Source organism: Halichoerus grypus, chromosome 14, assembly GCF_964656455.1.
Source record: "Halichoerus grypus chromosome 14, mHalGry1.hap1.1, whole genome shotgun sequence".
Classification (NCBI taxonomy): domain Eukaryota; kingdom Metazoa; phylum Chordata; class Mammalia; order Carnivora; family Phocidae; genus Halichoerus; species Halichoerus grypus.
In genome coordinates, this window is record NC_135725.1 from 56,270,592 (window position 1) to 56,289,488 (window position 18,897).

General features: G+C 37.6%; 2 long non-coding RNA genes across 2 annotated transcripts in view; one reads left to right on the plus strand and one right to left on the minus strand.

Moving 5' to 3' along the window:
• Nucleotides 1-1,436, plus strand: part of LOC144380152 (uncharacterized) — a 28,952-nt gene extending 27,516 nt beyond the window's left edge. Inside the window, exon 3 of the long non-coding RNA XR_013443973.1 lies at nt 467-1,436. This is a non-coding gene — a long non-coding RNA (uncharacterized LOC144380152). The remainder of the gene's footprint in view (nt 1-466) is intronic.
• LOC118518305 (uncharacterized) overlaps nt 1-18,897 on the minus strand; it is a 221,610-nt gene that overhangs the window by 66,551 nt on the left and 136,162 nt on the right. The gene's annotated exons all lie outside the window — the stretch shown is intronic.

The following is an 18,897-nucleotide window of genomic DNA, read 5'->3' on the forward strand; positions in this document are numbered from 1 at the left end:
GCATACATTTCAAACTGTCATTAACGACTGGGTGTTTAATAATCATAAAATAAGTGATACTTTCATTAAATAACAAAAAAATTATATTAAAAATAAGTAAGCCTCACAATTTTAAATAATAAATTATTACATTGGGACCTTTTATTTTATCAGACCTTCTAACTCATTTTATCTGTATTATCACTAATGTTTTCTTCAAATACAATGCCTTCTGTTTCATAATGCATGTGCATATTTATACATGTTTATTCATTACAGATATAAAAGTCATTTTCTATATTTTGAAATATATTTAATGCACTATAAGTGTTTTTTAATGCATGTGGTAGTGCACAAGTAATATTTATAACCAAGTATTTCTGCAATATCACATTTATACATATTGCAATTGATTTTTATGTGGTATGAGGAAGAGTTATTTATAAATGGAACACATGTCTTCTGTTATCTTTTTTTTTTTTAACAGATACCAAAATGTGAACTGGAATCAAGGACCAGTGGAAATACAGCTTCCCATCATAACAGTCACCATTTTGAGCACCAATTTTGTGCTGAAAACTAGGAGGAAAGTATATTGCAATTTAAATGACCTTTCCCATTTTCAAAAGTTGTTCATTTTAATAAAGTTTAAGACAGGATGGTATTTAGTGTTAATACATACAACAACAATCATATGCAGGGATGAACTTGCTTTCAATATTTAAAAGCATTTACCAAAACCTGCCCAGGCTAATCATTCTGCATTCCTTCAGTTCATTTCTCAGAAGGCATTAATTCTTTGTCATATCCAACTACCTGCAGTTGCCTGAAAGCTTCTTACATCCCACTTCTCCCACCCATGAATTTCTAATGTTACCTGGTCACAGAAGCCATTCTTGACCTCCCAGGTAGGCAATATATGTCCCACTCAGTATGTATGTGTACATATATCATGACACATTGATATAATTATTTGTCTTTCCATCCTCAGATTATAAAATTGATAATAATAGGGACTGGTTTACATCCATATTTGTAAATCTAGACCTTAATACAGTATTGGGCAAGTGGTCAAGCTGAATACAAAGACTGTGAGGGATGGCTGAATGCTCACATTCCATTATGCTTCCCACCGCCTCATTGTTCTATCCTCCAAGAATAAATGGAGCTTTGTTCATGATTTCCACACTTAGAAATGTTAGTCAAACAATCTTCACTTTAAAAAATCATTTTACCCCAATAGTTATTTATAATGATAAATATACTTAAATTAAGCATATCCATATATCAAATATGTAAAAATACATTCTAAGTTAGCAACTGTCCTAAACAGTCTCCACAATAGTGCCATTTGGTGCAGCTTCCTTGTGGCTATTGTACACCAGGCTTTTGGAAAGAGTGACTTGAGTTGAACCCTAGGATCCTAAGGAGATGTGATAATTTCAACACGTAAATACATATACTGCCCCAGGGAAGATGCCTATAGGTTTGAAATTTTCCCCAAAAAATTATAAGTGAAAACATAATTTAAAAAATCTATAGAAAATTGTGAAGTCTGAGGGATTTTTTTAAGATTTTTTATTTATTTATTTGAGATAGAGAGTGTGCACAAGCAGCGGGGAGGGGCAGAAGGAGAGGGAGAAGCAGACTCCCAGCCCAGCAGGAAGCCTGATGTGGGGCTCAATCCCAGGACCCTGAGATCATGACCTGAGCCAAAGGCAGATACTTAACTGACTGAGCCACCCAGGCGCCCCTGAAATCTGAGTTATTAAAAATTAGTAGGACAGTGTGTGTATGTGTGAGTGTGTTTATATTACAATTTTGTCTATGTTTGGAAAGGAAGATTTACCAAAAAATGTGACAGCATTTTACTGTGAGATATAAAAATAGAACACAACACTTTTTTTAAGTTTTTATTTAAATTCCAGTTAATTAAAATACAGTGTAGTATTAGTTTCAGGTGTACAACACAATGATTCAACACTTCCATACAACACACAGTGCTCATTGCAAGTGCACACCTTAATCCACATCACCTATTTCACCCATCCCCCCAACCACCTCCCCTCTGGTAACCATCGGTTTGTTCTCTATAGTTAAGAGTCTGTTTCTTGGTTTGCCTCCCTTGTTTTGTTTCTTAAATTCCACATATGAGTGAAACCATATGGTATTTGTCTTTCTCTGACAGACTTACTTCACTTAGCACACTACTCTCTTAGCTCCATCCACATCATTGCAATGGCAAGATTTCATTCTTTTTTATGGCCAATATTCCTGTGTGTGTGTGTGTGTGTGTGTGTGTGTGTGTGTGTGTGTACACATCACTTCTTCTTTATCCATTCATTAGTTGATGGACATTCAGGCTCTTTCCACAGTTTAGCTATTATTGACAATGCTGCTATAAACATTAGGATGCATGCATCCCCTTGAATTAGTATTTTTGTATTCTTTGAATAAATACTTGGTAGTGCAATTGCTGAATTGTTTGGTAGTTCTATTTTTAACTTTTTGAGGAACCTCCGTACTGTTTTCTATAGTGGCTGCACCAGTTTGCATTCCCACCAATAGTGCATGAGAGTTTCTTTTTCTACACATCCTCACGTGTTGCTTCTTATGTTGTTGATTTTAGCCATTCTGACAGGTGTGGGGTGATATTATAGTTTAGATTTGCATTTCTGCAAATGAGTGATGATGAGTGATGTTGAACATCTTTTCATGTGTCTGCTGGCCATCTGGATGTCTTCTTTGGAAAAATGTCTATTCATGTCTTCTGTCCATTTTTTAATAGGATTATTCATTTACTGGGTGTTGAGTTGTATGTTCTTTGTATATTTTGGATACTAATCCTTTATCAGATATGTCACTTACAAATATTTTCTTCCATTCTGTAGGATGCCTTTTAGTTTTACTGATTGTTTCCTTCACTGTGCAGAAGCTTTTTCTTTTGATGACGTTGCAACGGTTTATTTTTGCCTTTGTTTCCCTTGCCTCAGGAGATATATTGAGAAAGAAGCTGCTATGGCCGATGTCAAAGAGGTTGCTACCTATGCTCTCCTCTAGGATTTTTATGGTTTCAGGTTTCACATTTAAATCTTTAATCCATTTCAAATTTATTTTTGTGTATGGTGTAAGAAAGGCATCCAGTATCATTCTTTTGCATGTTGCTATCCAGTTTTCCCAACACCATTTGTTGAAGAGACTGTCTTTCTTTTTCCCATTGGACACTCTTTCCTGCTTTGTTGAAGATTAATTGACCATATAGTTGTGGGTTCGTTTCTGGGTTTTCTATTCAGTTCCATTGATCTATGTGTTTATTTTTGTGCCAGTACCATACTGTTCTGGTGACTACAGCTTTGAAATATAACTTGAAGTCCAGAATTGTGATGCCTCCAGGTTTGTTTTTCAAGGTTGCTTTGGCTATTTGTGGTCTTTTATAGTTCCATACAAATTTTAGGATTGCTCTAGATCTGTGAAAAATGCTGTTGGTATTGATAGGAATTGCACTAAATGTGTAGAATGCTCAGGGTAGTAAAGACATTTTACCAGTACTTGTTCTTCCAATCCATGAGCATGGAATGCTTTTCCATTTCTTGGTGTCCTCAATTTCTTTCTTAAGTGTTCTATAGCTTTCAGAGTACAGGTCTCTCACCTCTTTGGTTAGGTTTATTCCTGGGTATCTTACTGTTTTTGGTACAATTGTAAATGGGATTGATTCCTTAATTTCTCTTTCTGTTACTCCATTATTGGTGTATGGAAATGCAACAGATTCCTGGATGTTGATTTTGTATTCTGCGACTTTACTGAATTTATCTATTAGTTTTAGAAATTTTTTGATGGAGTCTTTCAGATTTTCCATTTAAAGTATCATGTCACCTGCAAATAGTGAAAGTTTTACTTCTTCCTTGCCAATCTGGATGCCTTTTATTTCTTTTTGTTGTCTGATTGCTGAGGCTAGGACTTAAGTACTATGTTAAATAACAGTGGTGAGAGTGGACATCCCTGTCTTGTTCCTGACCGTAGAAGAAAAGCTCTCCGTTTTTCCATATTAGCTGTGGGTTTACAAGACTTCTAATATTAACACTTCCATTTGATCCATTTGGAAGCATTTCAATCAGAAGTAAAATGTTGTAAATGGAAAAACAAACTATAAAAGGAAGACATTAAAGTTTTTAAAGCAACCTGAATTGGATTGGGGTTGTATGACTTTGTTTGGACAAAGACTAACGCCCAGTTTTTGAAGAATGCAATGTCATTGTTCTATTAAAACTACTGAGTGTTTTCCTAGCCTAGAAAATAGAAAATACAATTCTTAGTTGTTATTAATGGGCTTTTTTTGAAACATGCCATTACAGGGGAAAGCCCCTGGCACTACGTGTTTTCAGAAATAAATACTGGGAAGAGTAAGGTTAAGAGAAGGGCAAATACATTCTAACCTTAGAAATATGCACACCCAACCCCTTTCCTAGTTAAAATGCCAACAAAGATATAAAAAGGGATAAAACATTTTCCTCACTCCACACAATAAATTTATTTGGAATTTCTGAAGTCATGGTGAACAAAAATGAACATACAGATGGAGAAATAAATACAAAAAAATATCATTTGAATAACCTAGTTATCTCATCAGAAAACAAAAATAAGTTGACACACTTATTTTTAATTCTAAGAAGAAAACATGAAAGAATTTTCTAACAACCAAGAAAGGTGAATAAAGATTAAAAATAAGGTTCAAATTGGATGTAAAAAAAGAATTGTTTTCATAATGTAAGATGACCTCTTTAATCTTTAGTTAATCCAGAATCATTTCTATGGGTTTTTGTATACAAGGGGCTCCACTGCTCTTTTAAAACATGTTTAAAAGGACATTTGATTTATTTCTTATTAATATTTAATAATTAAAAGCATTTAACCATTAATTTCTGGAAAGAGTTTGGACTGGACCACGTACATTTTGATATGTGGAATTTTATGTTCATCTTCCTGAAAATCATGCAAACAATTCTGAATTCTAATTTCAACTAATCATTGTTTAGAAAAGTAGTATCTCTTATTTCCAGTGAACGTTTTAGTTTCTTACTTTGTTTGCTCTTCTTTTTTTAAGATTTATTTATTTATTTGAGAGAGAGACAGAGAGCATGCAAGCAGAGAGAGAGGCAGCGGGAGAGGGAGAGAGAGAATCCTGAAGCAGACTCCCCACTGAGCACAGCACGGAGCCTGACTCAGGGCTCGATCCCAGGACCCTGAGATCATGACCTGAGCCAAAATCAAGAGTTGGACGCTTAACCAACTGAGCCATCCACGCAGCCCACGTTAGGGTTATTTTCAAGTTGTTTTGTTTCATTGTCATAAAATGTAGCATATGCCTTTTTTTCAAATTTATTATAATTTTTATTATATATTTATACTGAACTCAGTGTATCATCAATTTATTTAAAATTTTCTAAGACTAAGAAGGTGCATTTCAAAAATAAAAATTAAAAAGGTGCATTTCATTTGTATATCACGTTTGACAAATATATACTAACACACATATTCAGATCTATATCTCTGATTCTCTAAATGCTTGTTTTGTTTTGCTTTTAAGATTTTATTTATTTATTTGACAGAGAGAGACACAGCGAGAGAAGGAACACAAGCAGGGGGAGTGGGGGAGGGAGAAGCAGGCTTCCTGCCGAGCAGGGAGCCCGATACAGGGCTCGATTCCAGGACCCTGGGACCATGACCTGAGCCGAAAGCAGACACTTAACAACTGAGCCACCCAGGCACCCCTAAATGCTTGTTTTTATTCTATTTTTATTCTATTTGATCTGTCACCAACCAAAGTACAGAAGTTTCCTATTACTCTCTGATTCTGTCACTCTTAAAAATATATTTCTAATAGTCAGTGGATTTGCCAATGGGATCAACAAATACTGATTTTAATCACTCTGTATATAAATTAATTTCAGGATGGAAATTTTTTTTTTTAGCCAATTTTATGTCCAGGGTCTACCTCTTGGGTAATGAAGTCCGATCACCTGACTAGAACCCCACTAGACTGTATCCAATGTGATAGAGTAATTCCCCAAAAGTGTTTGGAAGAAAGAATGGATACAGAGGGCAGATACACAAACAGCAACTATATATGGCCCCAGTAGGATCCAATATCCAAAACACTCCCTTCTGTTCTTTGGAAAATGAGGTAAGAAATTCCTTAAAGTGCTAGTTGTTACCTAGGGAAAACATACATGACACATTTTCTTGGAGGCATAATATTATTTCAGAATTTATCAGGAACAAAACACTTTTTAACAGTAAAACAAACATAATAATACTATTTTTTAAATTCAAAATTTGCATAAATTTTTGAGATAAAACAAAATCCTTCAAAAGCATTTCCATGCTTGTCATCAGTTACTGAGACCTGAGAGCAAGCTCTGAGACCTCCCTGGTCAGAGTTCCTTCTCCCCTGCTATGCCTTTTACAGATAGCTCTTTTCCTCACAAGGGAGGCATTGCGCCAATTCTATAGTCCTGTGAGTCAAGGAATTCCTCTGAACTTTGCCTTCAGCCTTATCCCTGGGCATTTCCACCAGAATCTCTCCTGTTTTTGGTATCCAGATTCTTCTCAGTTCTGCCATTTGCACTGACAATTTACTTTTGCTTTTGTTTTTGCCCGTGAAGCCTCTCCGATTCCCCCAGCTCTGCCTATACCCCACCCTCCCACTAGGCCAAGGTCTCAGTGTTATACCACAGCCGGGCTCTAACACTCTGGGATTCCTGTCACCTAAGACGGTGTATCAGACATAAATATCCAGGAATACTAACATCTTCTTGAATGTATCCACATTTCATACTTGATATCTATCTTTGCAGTAAAGAGGTATATAACTTCACTATTGTACCTTGTACCTTCCTTTAAAAAGACTAAGACCAATCCCAAATCTCCTGGTACTTCTATTTTGGGCAAACCTGTGTGTACCTTTCATGATTTATGGACTTTGATCACATATCCCTTCATCTTTCATCTTACATGAATTTTAATTTTTACTCATCTATTCTCTTCAGGGAAATGCTCCAAACTTCTAAAAAGCAAGGCAGAGGCCATCAATTCTTATGTCAGCTGAAATGGTATTATTCTTCTCAATGTTTGAGTTTTTATAGTTCTTAAGTCCAGTTGCACCTATAAACTTTGAGAGGGGGAAAAAATGGGAGAGGATGTCATGTGGAACCAGATAGATCTGCCATAAAATTCCAGCTTGGGCTCTTACTGGCATACATTTAAGGAATGCCCTTAATCAAGTTGCTTAACTTCACTCTGATAAACTTGGGCTAGAACTTTATTTAATATCTGGTGTGCCGGGGCACCTGGGTGGCTCAGTCGGTTAAGCACCTGCCTTTAGCTCAGGTCATGATCCTGGAGTCCTGGGATTGAGCCCAGCGTCGGGCTCCCTGCTCAGCAGGGAGGCTGCTTCTCCCTCTCCCTGCTGCTTCCCTTGCTTGTGCTCTCTCTCAAATAAATAAGTAAAAATCTTTTTTAAAAAAATACCTGGTGTGCCTTTGCTCTGATTCTAACTAGGGGGTCATGATGACACTTTGGAAGCCCAGGTATCAATGTCAGCTGGGACCCTATGTCCAACAGTCCTTGAAATATCTGAGTGTTCCCCCTTTCCCAAGTGTAAGAGTTACCCAAGTGAATGACTAAGTATCTGCTATAATAATATCAGCAGCACACCTCCAGATCACCCGCAATGATGTACCTAATTCAGGTCTAGAGATCTGTGTGTAGGACATATATTGGGGATTATGATCTCCTGATCCTTTATCACCTATAAGCAAGAGAAGGAAGAGGGATTTGTAGACAAAGGGAGAAAACCAACTAAGAATGTTTGCCATAGAGCCTCAGCCAATCCCACAGGCATCAGGCTTATCCCTTGACCAAAGCAGCTCCCTTCAACTGAGGGTAATTTCCAGAGAGGGACTCAACCAAGATACCTGGTGCCAGGAGTTGTCCAAGGAAGCAAACCCAGCTGTGAGTCATTGGCAGTCAATATTTTGGCAGCTGGGGGAAGGTCCTGAAATGGGGGTCTTTGCAGCATACAGCATCCATTACACTAAGTGAGGTTAAAACAAGAGCCCCTACACTATACGCAGAACCATTATTCTCCAACAATCTTGAGGATTTAAATTCAGCTTAGCATACCAATCTCCTCTTAGCCTCTCAGGTCCTCTCTCATCAACTCTAAGGTGCTACCTTGAAATTTTGCATCATAGCATTCTCACATCCCCCAAAGGCTTCCAGAGATTTTTTTTTATTATTATGTTATATTAATCACCATACATTACATCATCAGTTTTTGATGTAGTGTTCCATGATTCATTATTTGCGTATAACACCCAGTGCTCCATTCAGTACGTGCCCTCCTTAATACCCATCACCAGGCTAACCCATCCCCCTACCCCCCTTCCCTCTAGAACCCTCAGTTTGTTTCTCAGAGTCCATAGTCTCTCATGGGTCGTCTCCCCCTCCGATTTCCCCCCCTTCATTTTTCCCTTCCTGCTATCTTCTTTTTTTTTAACATATAATGTATTATTTGTTTCAGAGGTACAGGTCTGTGATTCATCAGTCTTACACAATTCACAGTGCTCACCATAGCACATACCCTCCCCAATGTCTATCACCCAGCCACCCCATCCCTCCCACCCCCCACCACTCCAGCAACCCTCAGTTTGTTTCCTGAGATTAAGAATTCCTCGTATCAGTGAGATCATATGATACATGTCTTTCTCTGATTGACTTATTTCACTCAGCAAAATACCCTCCAGTTCCATCCACATCGTTGCAAATGGCAAGATCTCATTCCTTTTGATGGTTTATATATGTATAAACATTGATTGATGTCATGTAGACTTGTTTGTTTTCCAGAAGGTTTCTTAACTACTAAGTAAAATGGGTTAATTGAGAAACATATCAAAGATGAGGGAGATTTTCCATCCTCACACAACCTACACCAATGATGCTTTTGCAGAGCAACTTATTACAATTATTATCACTGAACCACTGCTGCTAATCTTGAACCATCCTGAAGATATTTCTACAGTGGATATTTAGCTTACAAAATAGATGGGGTGCAGTCAGCAGGAAGAAGAAAAAATAAGGCTCTCATTAGGATAATCAGGCAGTTAGGGGAGGACCTTGACATATGGATAATGTCTTTAGAAAGCTTCAGAGGCCCAGTTATATGGCGGTTGCAATTAGCATCTAACAAGGAATTAGATTTGTTTATACATGCTTCAGGGGGAAGAAAGATTATAGAGGATATTTTCAAGGCACCAAGTGTGATGGGAATTGATGAAATATTGAATGACACCCTAAAAAATAAATTTTCTGGAATTGATACTTAGGTCTGTATAACTGGCCATGCTGAGAGAAGTGAGCTAATAGGCTTCAGGGTGATTTTCTATCCAAACAAGGTTGGAGTAGCTTAAGCAATTAACAAGAATTCTGAGCTGATTCAAGATTATAAGAAAACTGTGATGTGCAATATATGCTCATGTGGGAATTCTTAAAAATCATCTCTGTGATTGTCCAATGATGAAGCCATAATCACAATGCTGGCATCCCCAGGCTTCCTAACTCAGAGGTTTCTGTGAATCCAATATTCTCATTAATTGTATTCCTTTCAGAGATCAAGAACTAGGAAAAAAATGGCCCTTTATGCATACTAGCAAGATATGATGTCCTAATGAGAACCTATACTGATTCTTGACTTCATAATGGGGTTGACATTCTCCCACTGGATTTATAAGGGGAAGGTAATGATTTACTCCCACCGGACAGGTAGTACATGGGAAAGACAAAGCCCAGGCAAAATGAAACCCTGAAACAGCTGACTGAATACAAGAAGACTCGTTCTGGCCCTGGTCACAGATCCAACGATTTAATGTATTGCATGGGATCCATCTGTGTTGGGAGGTGGCCGACTACACTTCTGATACTAGCTTATATAGATTTGATTATACTCAGGACAACACTGAAGATTTCTTGTTTACTGTATACAATAGGAAGCTGCATACACATTTTTGCTGAATAACAATAGCTTTAAATTAGGTGGAAAAGATATGACTTAAAGATGAGTTACACAGATAAGCAATTATTTTATTCATCCTCATATTGAGACTAGACCAAGGCACACTTTTTATTTCCATTCCTCTGTCATTGACATTTTTATTTTTAAATAGAATGATAGAGAGTTTGATTTTCCCTTAGCGCTTTGGGTCTAAGCAACAAAAAATGAAACATAGACATTGCTTGCACCCTGATTACTGTACAGTGTGCCACCCCAATTTTCCTATCTGCCTCCAACCAGGCTATGCTATGAGAGCTATAAGCCCCCTGGCTCACAGATGCCATGCACTGTGGCAGAAAGTCAACCATAGAGTATTTTGTATTAAGGTGGAGCAGGAATTGAGTTTGGGAGACAAACCTCCATGGGCATATTTCAGGAGACTTCGACCTATAAAATATTAAGAGGTATGTCATTATCTCAGGAGATGACAGGTAGATGAACTCCCTTACAGAAAATTTGGAGAAAAATATTACCATGCAGCCCTTAATGATGTGGATTACACTGTATTCAGGTTCCTGTGTCAAGATATTATTTTCTACTGTTAATTCTCCAATATCTCAGATTTCGTTTTCATATGTAACACGGTAACACATATATAATAGTGTTGGTAACCACATTGGTGGTGATTTCTTTAAATATTTGAGATGGACTGTTGATATGATACCCATCAAAGGGTATACTCTTTTCCTGCTCACTCTGTCTCTTTCGTCTTGTCTTTGTGGTCCAGGCAGCTGGCAATATTTTGGATTCCTGAAAAATCTGAGTATAAGAGCAGCCAGTAAGCCAAAGGAACACACCCAGAAAGAACAGTATTATCTCCTGTGAAGAATTCAGGACCCCTCTGGGTGGAAGGTGGGGCACAGTACATCAATATTTAATTCTGGGCTCTATGCTGATAAATTAATATACCTTCTGGAATGACAATTCGAGCTGCCCAATTCTGCATTCGGTCAACCTCCATGAAAGTAGACCCAGGATCTGAGAAAAGAAAAGCTATTTGTTTTCCTTTCTACAGGGACCACCAATCTTATAATGTCCTTTTTTCTTTTCTTCAGACCCTTTGCTACATCCACTTTTGTCTTAGTACAGCTTAGATTCTTTACTCCATTTATGTATGATACTATCTTATAAATACATTCAAGTCTTTTTCCCAATTATTCTCCTATTATAACTGGCTGATAAACCCATGGCCTGGATCAAATCCCTGTTAGCTTTCTCCAGGATTATATCTAAAATCCTGAACAAACTCAGGACAAACACACAAATTTGCAGATTGGTACCAGTTTAAGTTCATGGTTTTGAAACTCAGATCACCTCTCTATGAAGTCCAGAAGCTCAGAAATTCAGGACTTTGTAATGCTGGGGAAAAAAATCTTCTTGTGTTACAAGCAATAAAATGTAAGATTGAAAAGAAAAAAAAAGGCATTGAGGAAAAACCTCCAATAAAACTTTTCAATTGGATGAAATTACTCAGTGCAAAGGTAAGAATAAAGGATTATCCATTCCTCAGGGGCCTGACACCTGCATTTTAGCTGTCATTGAGAGAAAAAGATATGCAGAGAAGAAAGCAAAGATATAGAGCATTTCTGGAGATCTTACTTTGAAAGGAATTCTAGAGGTAATAATTGGCATATGGAACTGACTTCAAATAAGAATGAAGCTTAATAAATTTTGACAGAGTTACACCAAAAGCTTAAACTAAAAATTCATGTGACTGTTCCTGATTTGAAATAACCCTTGAACATCCAACTGTCTATGAGCAGGTGGCAGGATGAGAAAGAAGTGTATTTCCCAAGGAGGGCATATTTCATGACAGCACTTCAGATGTGAACAAGAGGAATAACAAAAAGAAAGCACCTCTCCAGAGATAGAGCCAGAGGGTAGAGAAAACAATGCGTAAGGAAGCTCCTTTAGAGATCACATCGGGGCCTTTAAGGAACATCCCCCACCGCTAGGTCACAGCATCCTCACAATGTCTACCATCAGGATTTCAGAGTTTTTACAGACCAGTGACTACTGTGTATTTTACATTAAACTCATTTCTGAATGGAAGTACTTGCACTTAACCAAAACTCATGCCACCGTCATAAATTATGCTTTAGGGGGTTGGATTTTTTTTAAAGATTTTATTTATTTATTCTAGAGAGAGAAAAAGAGGAGGAGGAGCAGAGGGAGAGGGACAAGCAGACTCCGGGCTGAGCATGGAGCCCGACACAGGGCTCAACCCCAGAACCCTGAGATTATGACCTGAGCTGAAACCAAGAGTCAGACGTTTAACCAACTGACCCCCCAGGCACCCCAAGGGTTTGGAATTTGTTTATCACAGTTCCCTGGGCCAAGAAGAATTATACCCGGATCTACTGACTTTCAAATAGGGACTACTTTGCATCCCCAGAGATCCTGGACTTAGACTATGATGCTATGACTGCATAAGACATGTGGGTTTTCTCAGCTAAGAAGGGGATTAGTATGCTCTGTGTTTGGAAAGAAATATGAACCAAAGATCTGATGTCACGGGAGTTGAACTATGGTAGACATTTTTAGTGCTCACAATATCTGGTTTGCCTCTCTTTCCAGGCAAGTGAAAGACAACACTTCCCAATGTTAATTTTCCTTAAAATTAGATGGGGCTCATTGACTAGTTCTGGCCAGTGGTCTGCAAGTGGAAGGGACATGTCAATTCTGGGCAGAAAAGAAACAGGTATAAGCTTTCCATGTCCCTTCTTTTCCTGTGGCAAAAAAACATAGAGACCTCATGGTGAGGTCCCAGAATCAAGAGATTGAAGCAGTCAAAATCAAAGAGTCAGAGCATGAAAAAAGTTAACCTGGGAAGTTACGTGCAGCAAACTGGGAAAGTGTGAGAAATCAACTTTCGTTGTGATAGATGTGTTAGACACAGAGACATTTCTAATCCGCAGAATAACCTAGACTAGATTTTAGTGAAATCATGCACATTTAACTTAAAATCTAAATTGCCATTCAACATTATTTTCCTTCAGCATTTTGAGAATGTAATCCCATTATATTTTGAGATCTATTATTACTGATAAGCAGTGTGCTGATAATTTAAAATGTATTGTTATAAGTAATCTTTATTTTCTTTCTGCTAGCTTTTATAGTAATTGTATCTTTTAATATCATGCCATTCTACCATGATTTCTCTGGTGAGGTTTGCTTTCATTTTTTTCCCTGCTTGAGACTCAAAGTACTTCTTCAACTTCAGAATTCATGCTTTTCTTCAACTTTAGAAAATTCTTAGCCAAGACTACTCAAAACGTTGCCTACTAGATATATATGGGCTCTCATGGTGGTTTCCATATCCCTTAACTAATATTTTAATGTTTTCCATCACTTTCTCTCCCAATGGTGCATTCTAAGTGATTTCCTCAGATGTGCTGTCCAGTTCGTGAATTCCCTTTTCATCTGTGTCTGGTTTACTGTTCAGGCTTTGCATTCAGAATGTTTTTTATAGAGAGACTTTTTGTAGAGAGACCTTTTCAAGTTTTCTAATCCTTTTTATACATTTTTGGTTTTACCTTATGACTTCTGTTCCTTATCTCTTTGAATAGTTTAAATAAACTTATTGTAAACTTTCTTTCAGACTTCTGTTATTTCTAGTTCTAAGCATCTAAATTATTCTACTTACCAGATCTGGGACTCTCTCTCACAATGGTTCATTCTGTGTTGTTTGAACACTTGCACTATGAGCTTATCTTCATCCTGTCATTCTGTATTCCTTTTTGGGGAAGTCAAATATGCTCAGGACTATGCAAATGTCTGACATAGCAGTTTCTTGCACAATATTGCAAGTCCCAAGTATTTCACTGGCTCTTAATTTCTTGACCCCTCATATGCATCTGACACAATTCTGATGTTTTCATTTTTCACCCATGGACAAGCTAATGGAAGGTGAACTTTCTTGCTGCTTCCTAGAGGCAGTGAATAGAGATTTTCTGGTGTTCACTTCAGGGATGGGGAAGCTCTTGCTGATTCTGGCTTTAGGCAAGAAACTTAGTAGTGGTTTCCTAGGCATTTGAGACCTATGGCTAACCATTTCTCCCTGTCTGTGCACCTAAAACACAAAACCAAGCTGTTAAGATCTCATTGTATTTTCAATAACCCCATGGGGATGTTGGCAGAAGCCCTTGCTCACAGCTCTGATATTGCATGTTTTCTTCATCTTTGTCTCATGGTCATTTCTCTTGCTTGGTTTTGAGCTTGGCTATGTTTCCAAATATTCTTTGGTTTATTTTAGCCATCATTTGCTTGTGTGTAGAGCTGTTTGTATCTTATTTGACATATTTCTTGTGAAATCTAAAATTTAATCTTCATGACATTTTAATCGCGATTAAACTAGAAATATAAAACATAGAATAGATATCTATTACCACCAAGGGTACATCACATTTACTAGATATTTACTACATATTTCTTATACACTCTCAATATCCCAATAAGGCTTTGCGGTTTAATTTATGCAAAAACATGAACATCTGCCTTTAAGTTTATTCCTGAGACTTTTTAAACTACAGTTTCTACCTGTTTACTGGTGAAATATAAATACTTGTATTGTCTTAGTAAACTCTCCATTATTAAATATAGATATTAACTCATTAGGAGGCCATTATGTTAGTCCAATGGGAAGAAGAGATGTCTTGAAACAGAGCAGTAACCATGGGAATGAAAAAAATCTGATTTATGAGATTTTTAAAATTACAGTTAACAAAACTTGATGAGATGTGAGGCGTGGAAAAGACAGATATTGAGGATATATCCATGTTTGTAACTTGATGGTAGATGGAAGTGCTGTTGATTGAGAGGGAAAAGACCGATAAAGGTGAGAATATGGGAAGTTTAGTTTTGTGGTAAATTTTTATTAAAAACTCTTCTCATTGAATAATTTATTACACCATTGAAGGAAGGTATTTTGGAGTAAGGCACAGCTTCATGGAAACACATGAGCCACTGGAGAGGCTCTGAGTGACCAGAAAGGGCAGAGATGAAGAGTTAATAACAAGGCCAAGGATCTAGACAAGATATCTAAATCTCCTCTCCTGGAGGTGTTGTGATTAGGTCAGGAGGTCAAAGCAGCTTATTGCATGCAGCTGAAAGAAAGATATTGAGATAACATTTTGAACACCCTATTTCCGTCTCTAGCCCATCATAACTAATACATTCTTCAGTGATAAAGAAATAAAATAAAATTTATCTTTCTGTATTGAAAACTTGCAGAGCAAAAGGCTCCATACAAATAAAATGTCCAGGGGTGCCTGGGTGGCTCAGTCAGTTAAGCGTCTGCCTTCCGCTCAGGTTATGATCCCAGGGTCCTGGGATCGAGTCCCACGGCAGGTTCCCTGCTCAGCAGGGAGTCTGCTTCTCCTTCTCCCTCTGCCCCTACCCTGCTCATTCTCTCTCTCACTCTCTCTCTCTCTCTCAAATAAATAATCTTTAAAAAAAGAAAAGAAATAAAATGTCAAGTTCCTTGATGTTCTAAATAGATCTGACAGTAGAGAAACATTTCTTTCTCAGTAGCACTCCAGCATCTTTATGCTGGAGTCATCAGCACAGTCATTAGCATCTTAATTTAGCTGTGGGTGCTTTGTGTGTGAAGTAGATGGAGTGCATTTTGAGAGGTTTTTTTGGTGGCCAGTCTGTGATAGTGTTGAGAGATAGCCCAAGGCACTTCTTGTCCAACATTCTGCATGACCCTAATGAAAGAAGAACGATTTCATCACCAAATATGTTCGAGAGCCTAATAAGGCAGTTAGAGCTATTATCAGAGCCAATGAGCCACCTAAGTGACAGCATGACTGAAGTGTAGACCACAGTCTCCTCTGCCTTTGCCTGCAAACGTGAATTCATATGCAGGTACACTCTGTCAGTCTTCTTAAGGAGACCATTATGGAATTTAAGATTTCAAACTTCAGAGCTGGCATCTTTTCAGACTGGAGAGTATATAAAAGTTGCACCAAAAATGAACCCACAGAAACACAGTCCCATGATGGGAAAAGAAAAGGCCATATTGTTGTATGTTTTGTATTTATTGCTTTATGGCCTTCCCCCACCTCAAAAAAAAACAAAACAAAAGACCCATAGCTTCGTGGACCTCATAATCATCTCTGCTCTAATAGAAAGATAAGCCAGGGAAAAGAAACAAAAGAAAAATTTCCCCAATATAGCTTCCTTTATGGAATGTAAGAACTTTTGGAAAAGATAAGAATGTCTTAATTGATTAATTAATTCTACAAATATATTGATGTCCTACTACTAATGAGGCTCTCATATCCCTGGGTGAACAAAAATGAGGACTGCCTCTACAGTCAAGCTTAGGGATGTATGGCCAGCCATTAACCAACCTGCAAAACAGTAATTTTGGTGCAGTCAGCCTCTTTTTTTTTTTTTCCCACATCATTTCTTATTTTCCATTATTCGTCTCTCCTTTCAGTCATACCTTCAAAGTCTCCTCCAAGAAATCCCTGACAATGCTCAGTGACCTCCTTAAATGGCCTATTTAAAATAACTAAAATAGGACAAGAGAATGTTCCTTAAGTAAAAATGGTATAAATTTAAACAAAAAGGCTACAACACTATACACAGTGAAATCTCAAGCAAAACAAGAATGGCTGATATCAATATATTTTTTAAAGATTTATTTATTTGAGAGTGAGAGAGAGAACAGGTGGGGAAGAAGGGCAGAGGGAGAGGGAGAGAGAGAATCTCAAGCAGACTCCTGGCTAAGCCAGGAGCCCGATGAGCCCAACACAAGGCTCCATCTCATGACCAAGAGATCATGACCTGAGCCAAAACCAAGAACCCAATGCTTAACTGACTGAGCTACCTAGGTGCCCTGATATCAATATTTTTAATAAAATGTTTTAAAAGTCCCCATTTGTTTCCTTCCAATCCATTTCACAGGCAGCTGAGTCAATGTAGTAAAATGTAATTCTAATCATGCCATCTCCCCCATGAAAATCTTTCAACAGCTTTTTAATGATCTTAAGATAAAAATCAAATCCTTAAAGTAGCCTTTTAAGCTTTGTATGGCCATCTAGTGCCCCTCTCCTTTCAGCTCAGTAAGTATCAACCAGCCTGGCTTTTAGTTATTAAAGAGTGGATCTTTCCACATCAAGAGATTCTAAGTTTCCTTTGCCTGCAATGGTTCACCTGTCCCTCTACTGTCCTCTAACTCTCAAGCCACCCCTCTACACACACACATACACATACACACACACACACACACACACACACACACACTTTCTCTCTCATCATCTGCACAATTTACCTTTCAGGTCTCCATTCAAAGTATCAGTTCCTTGGAGAGAAAGAAAATCTCCCTTCCCCTTCTCCATTATTCTCTCTTACACTGCCATGTTTCCCCTCACCCCATAGGACTTTTCATATATTGTTATTATATTTATTTAGGCAATTACTATTTAATATCTTTCTCCCCTCTGTACTGTAACCTCAATGGGGGTAGGACCATGTTTGTTTTGTTCAATGCTGAATGCCTAGCATGCAGCATGGTACACAGTAGATACTCTGTAAGTATTTACTGAATGAATAAATGAACAGCTAGCATATTAAGATGAATAAAAACGAGAACATAAACATGTTCATCATAAAACATAATTTCTGAAATTAGATTCAAATTAGTTCTGAGTTTCTTGGCAAATAAAACGAAGAGACTGATCAATTGGTATCAACTATATAAGATGAATCAAACCATTTCTTCAAGGAAACAAAACCTTCCCTATCAAAAAATGTAGAAAACTTTCTCGAAGAGATAACATCTCTTCATGGTACTGAGCACAGTTTATAATTATACATGTGTATGACTGTTAATAGGTGTGTCCTACATTAGAGCACAAACTTCTCAAAGGCACAGACTTTGTCTGTTTTGTCCACCATAATATTCCGGCCCCTAACACAGTGCCTGAAACATCAGGAAGTGCGGCTAGTAAGTGCTCCTTTATTAATCCATTTATTCTCTCATTCAACAAATATTTACTAAGCAGTTATTATCCATGCAGCACTGTCCAAGATACTAAAGAAGTACCATGAGTAAGTGATGAAAATAGTATACCTAATAATTTTTTAGCAATGGGAATCACAAATTCCATATGGCAGCTTTTGGGTTTTGTTGCTTTTGCTGCTGTTGTTGGCATTAAAGTATGAGAGAAAGCATTACAACATGGGAAAGCCATGCAACAAGAAGCATAATCAAAGTTTTCCACAGACTTCACTTTTTAAAGGCTCAACTTGAATAAAAGTTGGAGCAACCACAGGTGGTGGGAAAGTACAGGCCCCTTAGTACCACTTCTCTCTGCTGAGCTTATGGCAGAAACCTGGAGGAACGAACACTCAAGTCCGTATCTGCTGATGATGGCAGGTAGTGCTGGTTCCTCTGTGCTCACTCTTCTACAATGTTCTGCAGAACAAGGCTGGTTTGCCAAATTTTCTTTTCTTTATAGCAGAAGACAGTGGAGAGTCACCCACTTTTCTTCCCTCTTTCAAGTCAACTTCATGCTTTCAGGATCCTAATTCCATGTAGCTTTTATCATTTGAAGTCCTTTATAGTTAGTTACTCTACAGAAATACATAGAAGGGTAATGAGGGCACCAAAAACAAAATCATGATACTTGGGCTACAGCTCCTCAATGTTAACTATACTTAAGGCCACTCTACTTTAAATTCCCTTAAGTATGATACACCAATCACCTAAATAAATGAGTAATCTGATCCCTTCTCCTTCAAGAGATGTTTTGAGGCACAAAAATGAGAAAAGGCAATTGACGATAACTCCCTCGTGT